Source organism: Elaeis guineensis, chromosome 3 (genome assembly GCF_000442705.2).
Source record: "Elaeis guineensis isolate ETL-2024a chromosome 3, EG11, whole genome shotgun sequence".
NCBI lineage: Eukaryota > Viridiplantae > Streptophyta > Magnoliopsida > Arecales > Arecaceae > Elaeis > Elaeis guineensis.
In genome coordinates this window covers 60,251,013-60,264,075 of record NC_025995.2, presented here as the reverse complement: position 1 = coordinate 60,264,075, position 13,063 = coordinate 60,251,013, and positions in this window count along the sequence as shown.

The following is a 13,063-nucleotide window of genomic DNA, read 5'->3' as shown; positions in this document are numbered from 1 at the left end:
CCTGGTCAATTTGGTGAACTAGTGTTTGGTTAGATCACTAAGTGATTCGAGTTAGCCCATGCCATTAAGATTGATCAGTATGACTGATCTAGGTACCAGTTCAATCAGCATGACCTATACCGATTCAATGACTTGGTGAAGTCAGTGAGAGAATTATGGTCTATTGATTGATTTTTTTTCTTCTCTCTTCTTCTCTAAACTGACTAAATTCTTTAAATTATTAGATCTCTAAAATGAGCTAGTTATGGTGATAACTAGATCATAGCCTCCCATTAAGGTGAATGATAATGGGTCCATTATTTATGATTGACATTGCAGGCACCATCCATCTGGTGTTCACACTGAATAATAGAATTATCATTCATCATATGATGACTCTATTGAACTATCTGATAATGGTTGGGTTGACTGAGCCATCGTCGAATCTAATCACTTATTAAGTAGAATTACTGAGTAAATTTGTGTTAATGGTTTGACCTAACCGAAACTTTCAGTGGAGGCCCATCACCTACTGAAATGAAATCTGGGACTAAATTAAATATTAAAAGTTATTTAAAGAAATAATTAGTTAAGAACCTACCCATAGATGCATATGGATTGATTGAGCCATCCTTGAGCCTATATGTAGTCTGTGTAGATTCTAGTACCCGTTAAGAAATTAAGGTAATTTCTCAAATTGGAGGTAGAAGCTACCAATTCGTATAAAATAGTGGAAGGACCTTTAGACTAAAGTCCAAGTCTTAAGAATTAACAAATTTATATACTAATTAGGTTTTGTATTTTTCTTGTGTGTGTAGATATGGCCTCAAACTTATCGCTTTGATCACTGTTAGATAGTGAGAAGGTTACTGAACTAAATTTTGATAATTGGTATCGAAAGTTAAAGATAGTCCAAGAGCACGAGAGGATCCTTTATATGATAATGGATTCGGCACCTGAGGAGCCTACTCCCAACGCTTGAGGCACGATCTGAGACACTTATTTGAAGTGGCTCAATGACCACACCATGATTCGTTGCATTATGCAAGCCTCTATGAACAACAGGTTCAGTCAAAAATTTGAAGAGGCTCAACCAGAGGAAATGCTTCAAGTGTTGAGGGATTTCTTTGGTACTCCTGATGACGTTGAGTGGCACAAGATTAGTTGCACCATTTTTAATGTTCGGATGAGGGAGGGTGCATCTGTTACCGATCACGTATTGTACATGATTGAGCAAATTGAAAAACTAAGCAAACTCAACTTTCCCTTGCATGAATAGTGGAGGAAGGATGTGATCCTGAACTCCCTATCCAAGTTCTACCTACCGTTCCTCAGTCATTTTAAAATGTCGAAGCCTATAGTCAACTACCACGGTCTATTGGGATTGCTATAGACTTTTGAGAAAGATCACCAGCTTCACAAGGAGACGATGAATTTAGTGGGAGGATCTTCTTCAGGTAGTCATCGTCTCTTTAAGAAAGAAAAAAAGAAGAAGAATAAGAAAGTGCCTGGTGCTGGGAGTCAGTTCCAGAAACTCAAGTTTAAGGCTAATCAAAGTCAGGCAGAGTGTTTCTTTTACTCAGGATCACTGGAAGAGAAATTATCCTCAGTATATCACTTTTCTTGATCCAAATATGCCAAAGAAGAAGCAGCAATCGGTTGCTGGATAAGGTACTTATGTGATAATATCTTATAACTTTTTTTTTTTGATACAATGATCTGGGTATTGGATACCGGTAGCCCTATTCACATTTGCAATTCATTGCATGGTCTTCAGGTCATTAAAAGATTTGGAGATGGTGAGAGATTCCAGAATGTTGGAGATGAAAGATCAGTTCTAGTCTAGCCTTAGGAATCGTCAAGCTTGTATTCAAGTCTCATTATATTGTTCTTGATGAGTGTTATTACTGTCCTAATTTTTTTTTAAATATTATTTCTATAGGCCTCTTGGCTAAGTCCAATTATGAAATATCAATAAATTTTTTTTTTATAATATCATTTTGAATGGTGTTATAATTTTACGTGGATAGATGAACAATGGTATTTATATTGTATCTAGGCCTAATGTAATGTACATTTTAAATAAATATCCTAGAATAGATGATGTCATGAATGCCTACCTTTGGCATTGTAGGCTAGGTGATATCAACAAGAGCAGGATGAAGAGGTTAGCTCAAGAAGAAATTCTTGATAAAGATGATTATAAATCATTACCTACCTATGAGTCTTATTTGCTTGAAAAGATGATCAAGTCACCTTTTACTGAAAAAGGTGAATGAGCCAGTTGTTGGGAAATGTGTCCCAAAAAGCCAATCGTCAAGCTGTTGACGGTTGAGCAACCAAGTATTGTAATTGCTTTGTTAATAAATAAAATATATTTGGCATTTTCATCATAAGCTTTCATCTTCTAATGAACTCCGTTGTTATGATGAAATCCTTAGGACTATTTAGATTCGATAAAGAGAGAATTTATCAATTAGTCCTTAAAATAGTTCACAACCAAATGATAGACTGTTAATAAGGACGACAGCTTCTATCGAGCATAGGTCGCTGTAGGCCATATGGGTTGGTTGTCCTCTTAACCAAAGAGTGTGGAGACACCGGTACGGCATACAGGTGAGATGTACTGATACATCATCATTGAACGTGACCAACTCCAGAGTATTCTACTGTCGAGAATGTCTCTAATGGGATATAGGTATAAGTGTCCCTTAGACTTGAGATCTCCTCAGTGACTTGCAAGCAACTCACTGTGTTATGGTACTAGACTAACTGAATTTCTAATTCAGGGATGGAAGGCTTTTGGGCACAGTCAAGTACTTGCGAAGTCAGAGTGTGATCGAGATGGGATTGACCACTCCAAGAGTTGGAGAAGAATGAGTCATTGTATTTCAATTTAGCAAAACCTTGGCTAGGAAAATCCATCAGATGGATTTGATATTTTTAAATACAATGTGGACAACCTGATTAGAGTTGACAGTTGAACTCTAGGATGTCCTATGATCATTTTTGTCAAGGGGATAAATTATATGAAAACTATATCCGCATGGGTTCTAAGGATGTTGTTCTACACATTCGACCTATCCGATCGTCGGGTACCATTGCTAGATGGTCACTTCGATTGGTACAGAAATTTATTTCTATACTACTGACTTAAGTTCGGACCTATGAGGTCATACACATTAGAGTTCATGATCCGATCGGATGGTTGATCAACGATTAAGAATCGTTCTAGGGTTAAATGATCAATACGATTGACATTTAACCCAGTGCAAGTGTTGCAGGAGGATCAATTAGCAATTCGATTGCTAATTGGCTTAATTTGATTAAGCCAATGGGTTGAGATTAAGTCTAATTAAATATGATTTAATTAGATTTGATTTAAACTTGATTGGATCAAGTCTAATTAGTTTATTGGATAAGCCAAGTGCAAGGAAAAACTAGTCCTAGTTCAACTAGGACTTGGGTCAATCTAATTTTAATTTGATTAGAAAATTAAATCAGATTTAAATCTAATTTAATCTGATTAAATTAAATTTTTAATTGGGTTAAGACCTATTTTAATTGGATTAATCTAATTTTGGTTTGATTTGGTTTGAGAATCCAAATTAAAACAAGTCATAAGATAGAATCCTAGTAAGACTAGGATTCCACCTTGCACCACATAAGCCTTCCCCATGCCCTCTCTCTCATTCAACGCCAATCTCCTCTTATTTTGTGTGACAAAAGCCCTCTCCCAGGTCTCTCCCATGTTCACAAAAGGTCTCCTCTCTTCTTTCTTACATGGATGGTGGTTTGGATCAAATCAAAAAGGAATAAGTTTGGATTTCGAATTCTATGAGATAGGGTTTTAGAAATCCAAAACTCTTTCAATTTTGCACCGAATCTATCTATTTTTTTTTTAGAATTTTTATGGATTTTAGGGTACACATTATGTACTCTTTGCTAGTAATCCATGCATGAAAATAAGGAGGAGGTGCTCAAGAGTTGGGCACCCCTTAACTTGCCATGTTTGGATAAGCCTTGACTAGGTATTTGACCTAGACAAGGACTCTATCATATCTCTCTATATAAAATGAGTTTCTTCATAAAATTTTCAGAGAAGATAGAGATTTGAGAGACATTTGGGCCATCTAAAAAATTAGAGAGAAAGACCATTGGGTCATGGAGATATAAAAGATACAAGTTAGGGTGTCTAGAGAGAGAAACGAGAAGAAGAAGAGGGTCTTCTTCTAGGGTTGTTTGTTTTCATATCTTTCCTCCCTCCATCTTGAGTTTTCTGAGAGCATCTTAGATCTGAAACTCCTCCTTCTACTTTTCATATTTGGAAGAGTCCAAATCAAGAAGAAGGAGGTACTTGATCAACCATCAAAGAAGGATCAGCGCAGTATTAGCATACTGTGCTGATTTTCTGAAGCAGAACTTCTGATCGAGATTCGTGGGCTCGTGTGGATGACTCCTAGAGATCGGATGCATGTGTGGCTTGCAACATCATCCTCAAGCCCGGATCAGTAAGGTTAGAACATCTAACTTGCAAGGTAATAGATCTGATCTATTGTTTAATACATACATTAGATGTAGTATAGAAACATGTTGATATGATCAACATGTAGTTCACGCTATATTTATATATTTTAATTTTTGATTTAATGATATGTAATAATCATGTAATAAGATCTTAGATCTAAAAATTTTCTAATTTTAAAAAATAATTTTGATTTATTTTAGTCTTCCGCTGTATGATCTTGAAAAAATTTCAAGATCTAACCCTGAAACCCTAGATCTGGTTCCTATAATTGGTATCAGAGCCAGGTTCTTTATTACATGATTATTTATACATGCTTAGATTATTTTTTATATTAGATCTAATTTATAATCTAATTATTAAATCTAAAATTAAAATTTTAGATCAATCACGAACTGCAAGGTTGTCCTGCTGTAAGGTTTACCCCTTACAGTGCAAAGGTTATCCTAGTTTGTGTAGATCTATCTTTAATCATAAATTTGTTAGATATGATCTAGATTAAATTTATGATTTATTAGATTTAAAAGATGTTTAAATCTGAAATAAAATCTCTTTGTTAATAATTTTTGTGCAAAAAAATTATTTAAAGTTGAAACTGTTTCAATTACATGAACCTGTTTTAATAATTTATGTTTAAATTATTTAAAGTTGAAACTGTTTCAACCATCCATATGGACCAATCAGTTGCCATGGCCGCCTGAAAGGTGGCCTTCAGAAGAATGATCTTTTGTTCTCCCTGGAGAAGAAGTACCCCAGGAATTTTGCCAATTTACTGGCTCGGGCTGAAGGATACGCCCGAGCGGAAGAAGCCTTCAAAATGAAGGACGAAGAGAAGCAAAGGAGCGGCAAGCGGGAGATTCGAGTAAGCCCGCAGTTGCGAAAAGGCCAAAGGAAGTCCGGCCGCGTTTCCGATCCCCTCTTGGACATAAGCGCGCCCATACTCCACCCCGGGCACGCAGGCAGAGAAGCTCGGACCGCGGGGTTCGGCGGGGCTCCCCACCAGGGAGATTTCGCAACTACGCCCCCCTCAATGCCTCGAAGGCCCAGGTATTAATGGAGGTCAGGGAGCAGCTCCCTAGGCTGGAGAGGATGCGCACACACCTCGGGAAGCGCAACCCCAACAAGTTCTGCCTCTACCACCGCGACCACGGCCACGACACAGAGGAATGCATCCAGCTCCAGGACGAGATCGAGGAGCTCATTCGGCGAGGTCGACTCGACAGATTCATCCGCCGCAGGCCTGAGGGTAGAGGAGACCGGCCAAGAGCCCTCCCACAGCCTGAACCACAGGGAAGGGAGGAGCAACCCGGGGATCGGCCTCCCATCGGGACCATCGACTCCATCACCGGAGGGCCTCAAGGAGGAGCGGGAAAACTGTAAATGTATCACTTACGATTTCACCTTGAATCTACTTTCCTTTCTACCTAACGTGCCCTTCCCACCTGGCGTGGATTTATTATCACTGGATATGATCCCTCCAAAAACAAAGCCATGTCAGGAACAGGAGGAGAACCTCATCCTGACATGAGCAAAGTCAAAGGCCCGATTCTTTTAGACCGGATGGGGGGAGAAGCCTTACAACGCCCTAATGTGCCCCCACAGCCATGTCAGGAACAGGAGGAGAACCTTGTCCTGACATGAGCAAAGTCAAAGGCCCGATTCTTTTAGACCGGATGGGGAGAGAGGCCTTACAACGCCCTAATGTACCCCCACAGTCATGTCAGGAACAGGAGGAGAACCTCGTCCTGACATGAGCAAAGTCAAAGGCCCGGTTCTTTTAGACCGGATGGGGGGAGAGGCCTTACAACGCCCTAATGTGCCCCCACAGCCATGTCAGGAAGAGGAGGAGAACCTTGTCCTGACATGAGCAAAGTCAAAGGCTCGGTTCTTTTAGACCGGATGGGGGGAGAGGCCTTACAATGCCCTAATGTGCCCCCACAGCCATGTCAGGAATAGGAGGAGAACCTCGTCCTAACATGAGCAAAGTCAAAGGACCGGTTCTTTTAGACCGGATGGGGGGAGAGGCCTTACAACGCCCTAATGTGCCCCCACAGCCATGTCAGGAACAGGAGGAGAACCTCGTCCTGACATGAGCAAAGTCAAAGGCCCAGTTCTTTTAGACCGGATGGGGGGAGAGGCCTTACAACGCCCTAATGTGCCCCCACAGCCATGCTGGTAACGAGGGGAGAACCTCACACTGGCTCGAGCAAAATAGAAGGCCCGGACTCCTACGGGAGCCGGGTTTCGTTCACGACGCAAAGGAAGACTTCACCCAGACTTTTACGGGAGCCAAGTTCCGCCCGCGAAGAAGACTTCACCCGGACTCCTACGGGAGCCGGGTTCCGCCCGTGAAGAAGACTTCACCCGGACTCCTACGGGAGCCGGATTCCGCCCGCAAGGAAGACTTCACCCGGACTCCTACGGGAGCCGGGTTCCGCCCGTGAAGAAGACTTCACCCGGACTCCTACGGGAGCCGGGTTCCGCCCGTAAGGAAGACTTCACCCGGACTCCTACGGGAGCCGGGTTCCGCCCGCGAAGAAGACTTCACCCGGACTCCTACGGGAGTTGGGTTCCGCCCGCGAAGAAGACTTCACCCGGACTGCTACGGGAGCCGGGTTCCGCCCGTGAAGAAGACTTCACCCGGACTCCAATGGGAGCCAGGTTCCGCCCGCAAGGAAGACTTCACCCGGACTCCTACGGGAGCCGGGTTTCGCCCGCGAGGAAGACTTCATCCGGACTCCTACGGGAGTCAGGTTCCGCCCGCAAGGAAGACTTCACCCGGACTCCTATGGGAGTCGGGTTCCACCCACGAAGAAGACTTCACCCGGACTCCTACGGGAGCCGGGTTCCGCCCGCGAAGAAGACTTCACCCGGACTCCTATGGGAGCCGGGTTCTGTCCGCAAGGAAGACTTCACCCGGACTCCTACGGGAGTCGGGTTCCGCCCGCAAGGAAGACTTCACCCGGACTCCTACGGGAGCCAGGTTCCGCCCGCAAGGAAGACTTCACCCGGACTCCTACGGGAGCCGGGTTCCGCCCGCAAGGAAGACTTCACCCGGACTCCTACGGGAGCCAGGTTTCGCCCGCAAAGAAGACTTCACCAGGACTCCTACGGGAGCCGGGTTCCGCCCGCGAAGAAGACTTCACCCAGACTCCTACGGGAGCCGGGTTCGGACTCCTACGGGAGTCGGGTTCCGCCCGCGAGGAAGACTTCACCCGGACTCCTACGGGAGCCGGGTTTCGCCCGCGAGGAAGACTTCACCCGGACTCCTACGGGAGCCGGGTTCCGCCCGTGAGGAAGACTTCACCTGGACTCCTACGGGAGCCGGATTCCGCCTACGAAGAAGACTTCACCCAGACTCCTACGGGAGTCGGGTTCCGCCCGCAAGGAAGACTTCACCCAGACTCCTACGGGAGCCGGGTTCCGCCCGCAAGGAAGACGTCACCCGGACTCCTACGGGAGCCGGGTTCCGCCCGCAAGGAAGACTTCACCCGGACTCCTACGGGAGTCGGGTTCCGCCTACAAGGAAGACTTTAACCGGACTCCTACGAGAGTCGGGCTCCATCCATGACTTCTGCAGCAAGGGTTAATGGTGGTGAAACCTGGCCGGCTAACAAGATCAGATGAAAGGAAAAAGCCCCCTCCCAACGATGTCAACATCAGGCAAGACAGATGGCAAGAAAGGTTCGGCAGACAGCGATATTAGTGCAGCGCGCGGACGAGGTAACACAAAATGCTCTTTTTATTCTATTTCCGATATACGCACTACAAAGCCAGGAAGGCCAAGGAAAGGAGGGCAAAACGACAAAAAGGAAGTAACTACATGATAAGACAGAAAGGCAAAAAGAGCCCTAAGGAGGCCTTGCTCCCTCTGACCTAGAGTTATCTATTCTGTCCCTCAACCAGGACTGCCTCAGATTCTCTATTTCTCCTTCTAGCTCTTCCCTCTTCCGCAGTGCGTCCTGGAGCGCCCGACGAAGTTGCTGGCTCTCAGCCTCCGCTTCTCGATTCCTCTTCCTCAAAACTTCGGACTCCGCCTCCGCGTCTGCGACGGCCCACCGCTCAAGCGCCAGTTGGATCTTCACTTGTTGCAGCTCGGCTGTCTTCTCCCCGAGGGAGACAGAAATCCCTTCAACAGTGCCTCTCAGGGCTTGGAGCTCTTTAGAATCTTGGGCGGAAGTAAGCTGCGCCCTGTTAGCCAGCTGTCTCTGGAGACGAACGACTTTGTCGGCCGCCATCCGGAATCTCCCTTTATACTCTTCCACCTGCCGGCGCCAGCTGGCCCGCTGCACGTCGTGGCTCATCTCGGCGTCTTGGAGCTGCTTCTGAAGGTCGGAGACCTTCTACAACCACTTCTGTTCATCATCGACCCGGGCCAAGTGCCGGGATGAATTTCCTTCCAGCTGGCCGATCTTCCTCTTCGCAGCTGACAGTTCCACCTTAAGGGCGCTGATCCTGGCTTCTTGAGCCCAAATACGGTCGCTGGTGCTCTTCTTGCACTCCTCGAGTTCCTTTGCGAAGTTCGCCTTCCTCCGGCTGTAATCCATGATCGCCTTCACATGGAGACTTCGAAAGTGGGCGGCCTCAGCAGCGGCTTCAGAATGGCCTTCTCTCGATTTGCAGAGTTCGCCTTCCATCTTCTTCAACTTCTCCATCAGGTGAAGGACCTCCTTTTTCAACCGCTGGATTGTCGATTTCAGCGGGACCCCCAGGGGCAAGGGGAGTGCTTCTGCAGGGCACTGCCATCGAAAGGCAAAAGCATCAGGGAACGACTCATTGCAAGGAGAAAAGCAGAAAGAAGGAGGAGGGGGAAGGAGAAGCCATCCACAACAACAAATTCGACTTTATTGATTGAATAATTGTGAAGACAAACAGAAAGGAAATATTGCGACAAAATAAGGGCACAAGATCAGAGGTCTCAGACCTCAGGGGCAGGAGGTGGAGAACCCGGCACGGGGGGTGCGACCGCAGTGGCAGGAAACGAGGGGCTGGCCTCGTCTTCGGACTCCTCAAGGAAGCCGAGGTCGAGCTCGGGGAATTTGCTGGCCACCTTCTCTTGGCAGAGCTCGAACCCCTTAGTGAACGCCTCCTGGCCGAACTGGATATTCAGGTCCCTCATCTCCATGGAGGCCTTGAATTCCTCCACCGCAAGGGCCCTGGCCTCCGAGACCAGGACCGGAGTTTGCTCGACCAAATGGGCGACCTCGGCCTCCGCCTTCCTCGCCGACTCCTCCAAGATCTACCTCTCCTCCTCCCGGGCTTGCTTCTCTCTTTCCAGGGCCTCCTGGAGGGCGGCTACTTCAGCCGACTTCGCTTGGAGGTGGGCAACCTCGGCTTGGCAGCGTTCCTCCGCCTGGAGGATATCCCTCCTCATGCGGCTCACCGCCTTGATGTAAGCGAAGAGCTGGTGCCCAATCTGCAAGGACGGATAGAGAATTACGACAGAGGCTGAGTGACCGTGTAAATAAAGATCCGTTTACCTCAAGGAAGGACCCCAAAGAGTCCCAAGCCCGCTGCTCAGGATCGGTGCGGTCGATCCTCCCCACGACGTCGGACAGGATGCAGTCGTCGATCAACCGCCTGATCAGGTCTCTATCGTTGAAGGAATTCTTCATCCCTCCTCGGAGCAGACGGACTCGTCTACAGCAGCTCGGTGGCTACTCGCCCTGCGAGCCACCGATTTCCTCCTCCTCCCCACGGCGGGCGCCTCCGTGGAGCGAACCCCCGGAGCGGGGGCCCCAGTCGGCGGGCTCCTCGAGGAGGCCCGGGGAGCCGCTGGCTCGACATCTGAGGGAATGTCGATGGCCGGAGCCGCCTGGACGGGCGCAGCCAAGCTCGTCTCCTCCACCCTGGCCCTCTTCGCCGATCCGGAGGCCACCGCTCCCTTTCTCTTCTGAGCTCTCATGCCCCTGGCGAGCATCCGCGTCGCTTCGGCGTCCATTCCTAAAAAAAAAAAAGAAAAAAAAAAGAAAGAGAAGAAAGAAGAAAAAGGGAAAAAGAAGCAACACCGATCAATCAAGAGTCAAAAAAAAAAAAAAAAAGAGAGAAAGAAAGAAAAAGAAGAGAGGGGGAAGGAAAAAGAGGTAAGGAGAAGAAGAGAAGAAAGGCAAGAAAAGAAAAGATAAGATGAATACTCGCTGGATCCTGGGGGCTCAGGCCGATGTTGAAAAGAAGCTGCTCCCTCAGAAGATTAGGAAGGGAAGGAGCGGGATAACTTAGAAGCTTCTGGGCGGCCTGGAGGTCGTCCTCCCCCAGGCTGGGAGCCCGACGGACAGAATCCCTCAGAGAGCCCCAAGGGGGCAGGTCCAGTTCCAGGGTCGGGCAGTGGACGAAGAGGTATTTCCCCTTCCAATTGTGGATCGAAGAAGGGGCGCCTTTCAGCAACCCCTTCTTACCGAACTGGAGGGAGAAGTACCATCAGTCCTTCGCTGAAGGATGGTGTTTGAAGGTATAAAAATGCCTAAACAAGGAGAGAGACGGCTGAACCTCGACTACGTGGCAGAGGGAGAGAAACCCTATCAAAAACCTAAAAGAATTCGGGGCCACGGAAGCAAGGGAGATGTCCAAGAAGCGGAAGAGGGCAGCGACAAAGGAAGGAAGCGGAAGTCGGAGTCCGACACGGAACGCTTCCTGATACAAACAAAAGCGACCGGGAGGGGGAGTGCTGGCCCGGTCAGAGGGGCCAGGAAGCTCCAGGTCATACTTCGGAGGAACCCCATACTGAACCCGTATCAGAAGGAGTTCCTCCGAAGTCGAGGAACATGGAATAACTCCCGGTGCGAAAATCGGGCGAAGCCCAGCCCCAGACGCGGGTTCGTCCACAGAGACAGGGACCTGGGGGTTTGAAGCAGAAGAACTCTCGGAACTGCTGGGAGCAGAAGAGCCAGAGGACATTTTGAGTAGTTTCGAAGGGGGGATCTAAAGGACCCTAAAAAGATGGATCGAAAGGGGAACGAGAGGCCGAAGACTAACTCGGAGGGATGCGCAAAAGTAATGACGAGAAAAGAAGCCCCTAGGCGATGAGAGGAAGGTTAGCACTAACCTATATTACTCTAAGGGACCTGAGGGACGAAAAATGGGAGGCGCCTATGGCTCGAGAAGACGCTCACTGAAGCAGGGCTCTCAAAGAGAAGACAGACACTAGCGAGAACTCAGGAACGGAGTAGGACGCCCAAAGGTGGGAGGATGGGTTTAAATAGACCCTGGGATCGGGTTTAAATAGACCCTGGGATCCGGCACCATAATGATCGTGAATCCCCCAGGCCAGTCCGCATCCGACACGTGTCCCACTCCCCCTGACAGACGGCTAAAAGCGGCTGACGGTTGGCAGGATCATAATTGCGCCGTACCTAGGCCAGTGTACCTATGAGAATTTCGAAGCATCCCCTCGTACCGCTCCAATTCGAAAAGACTCTGACACGCGCACATTTAATGCCAAAATATCTGGAGGCAGCAGTGCGCAGGATTCGAAGGGATGGTTTCGGCTGTGCCCATCTCTCTCTCTCTACTTCCTTCGTTTGAAATTCAAACTCGAAAGTAGGGGGACTGGTGTTGGGTATAAAATGCCCATAGCCGAAGTCCTCATTGGAATCGACTACACGACAACTTCGTTCGGGCTCCTACGGGAGCCGGGCTTCGTCACCAAGAACTCCAACAACTTCAGCCGCAAGCAGACTCCGCCCGGACTCCCACGGGAGCCGGGCTCCGCCGCCGACATCGACTACAGGACAGCTTCGCCCGGACTCCTACGGGAGCCGAGCTTCATCCTCGACTCCAACGGCTGCAAGGCAGACTGCGATCGGACTCCTACGGGAGCCGGATGGACTCCTACGGGAGCCGGACCCCACCGATAACGTCAACCGCAAGCGGACTCCGCCCGGACTCCAACGGGAGTCGGGGTCCATCCTCAACTCCGATCGCTGGTAAGCCCCCGTCCGGACTCCTACGGGAGCCGGACCTCTCCTTTGACTCTGATTGCAGGGAAACTCTGCCCGGACTCCTACGGAAGCCGAGCTTCATCCTCGACTCCAACGGCTGCAAGGCAGACTGCGATCGGACTCCTACGGGAGCCGGACGGACTCCTACGGGAGCCGGACCCCACCGATAACGTCAACCGCAAGCGGACTCCGCCCGGACTCCTACGGGAGCCGGGCTCCATCCTCAACTCCGATCGCTGGTAAGCCCCCGTCCGGACTCCTACGGGAGCCGGACCTCTCCTTTGACTCTGATTGCAGGGAAACTCCGCCCGGACTCCTACGGGAGCCGAGCTTCATCCTCGACTCCAACGGCTGCAAGGCAGACTGCGACCGGACTCCTACGGGAGCCGGACCCCATCGATAACGTCAACCGCAAGCGGACTCCGCCCAGACTCCTACGGGTGCCAGGCTCCATCCTCAACTCCGATCACCGGTAAGCCCCCGTCCGGACTCCTACGAGAGCCGGACCTCTCCTTTGACTCTAATTGTAGGGAAACTCCACCCGGACTCCTACGGGAGTCGGGCTTCATCCTCAATTCCAACAGCTGCAAGCAGCCTTCGTCTGAACTCCTACGAGAGCTAG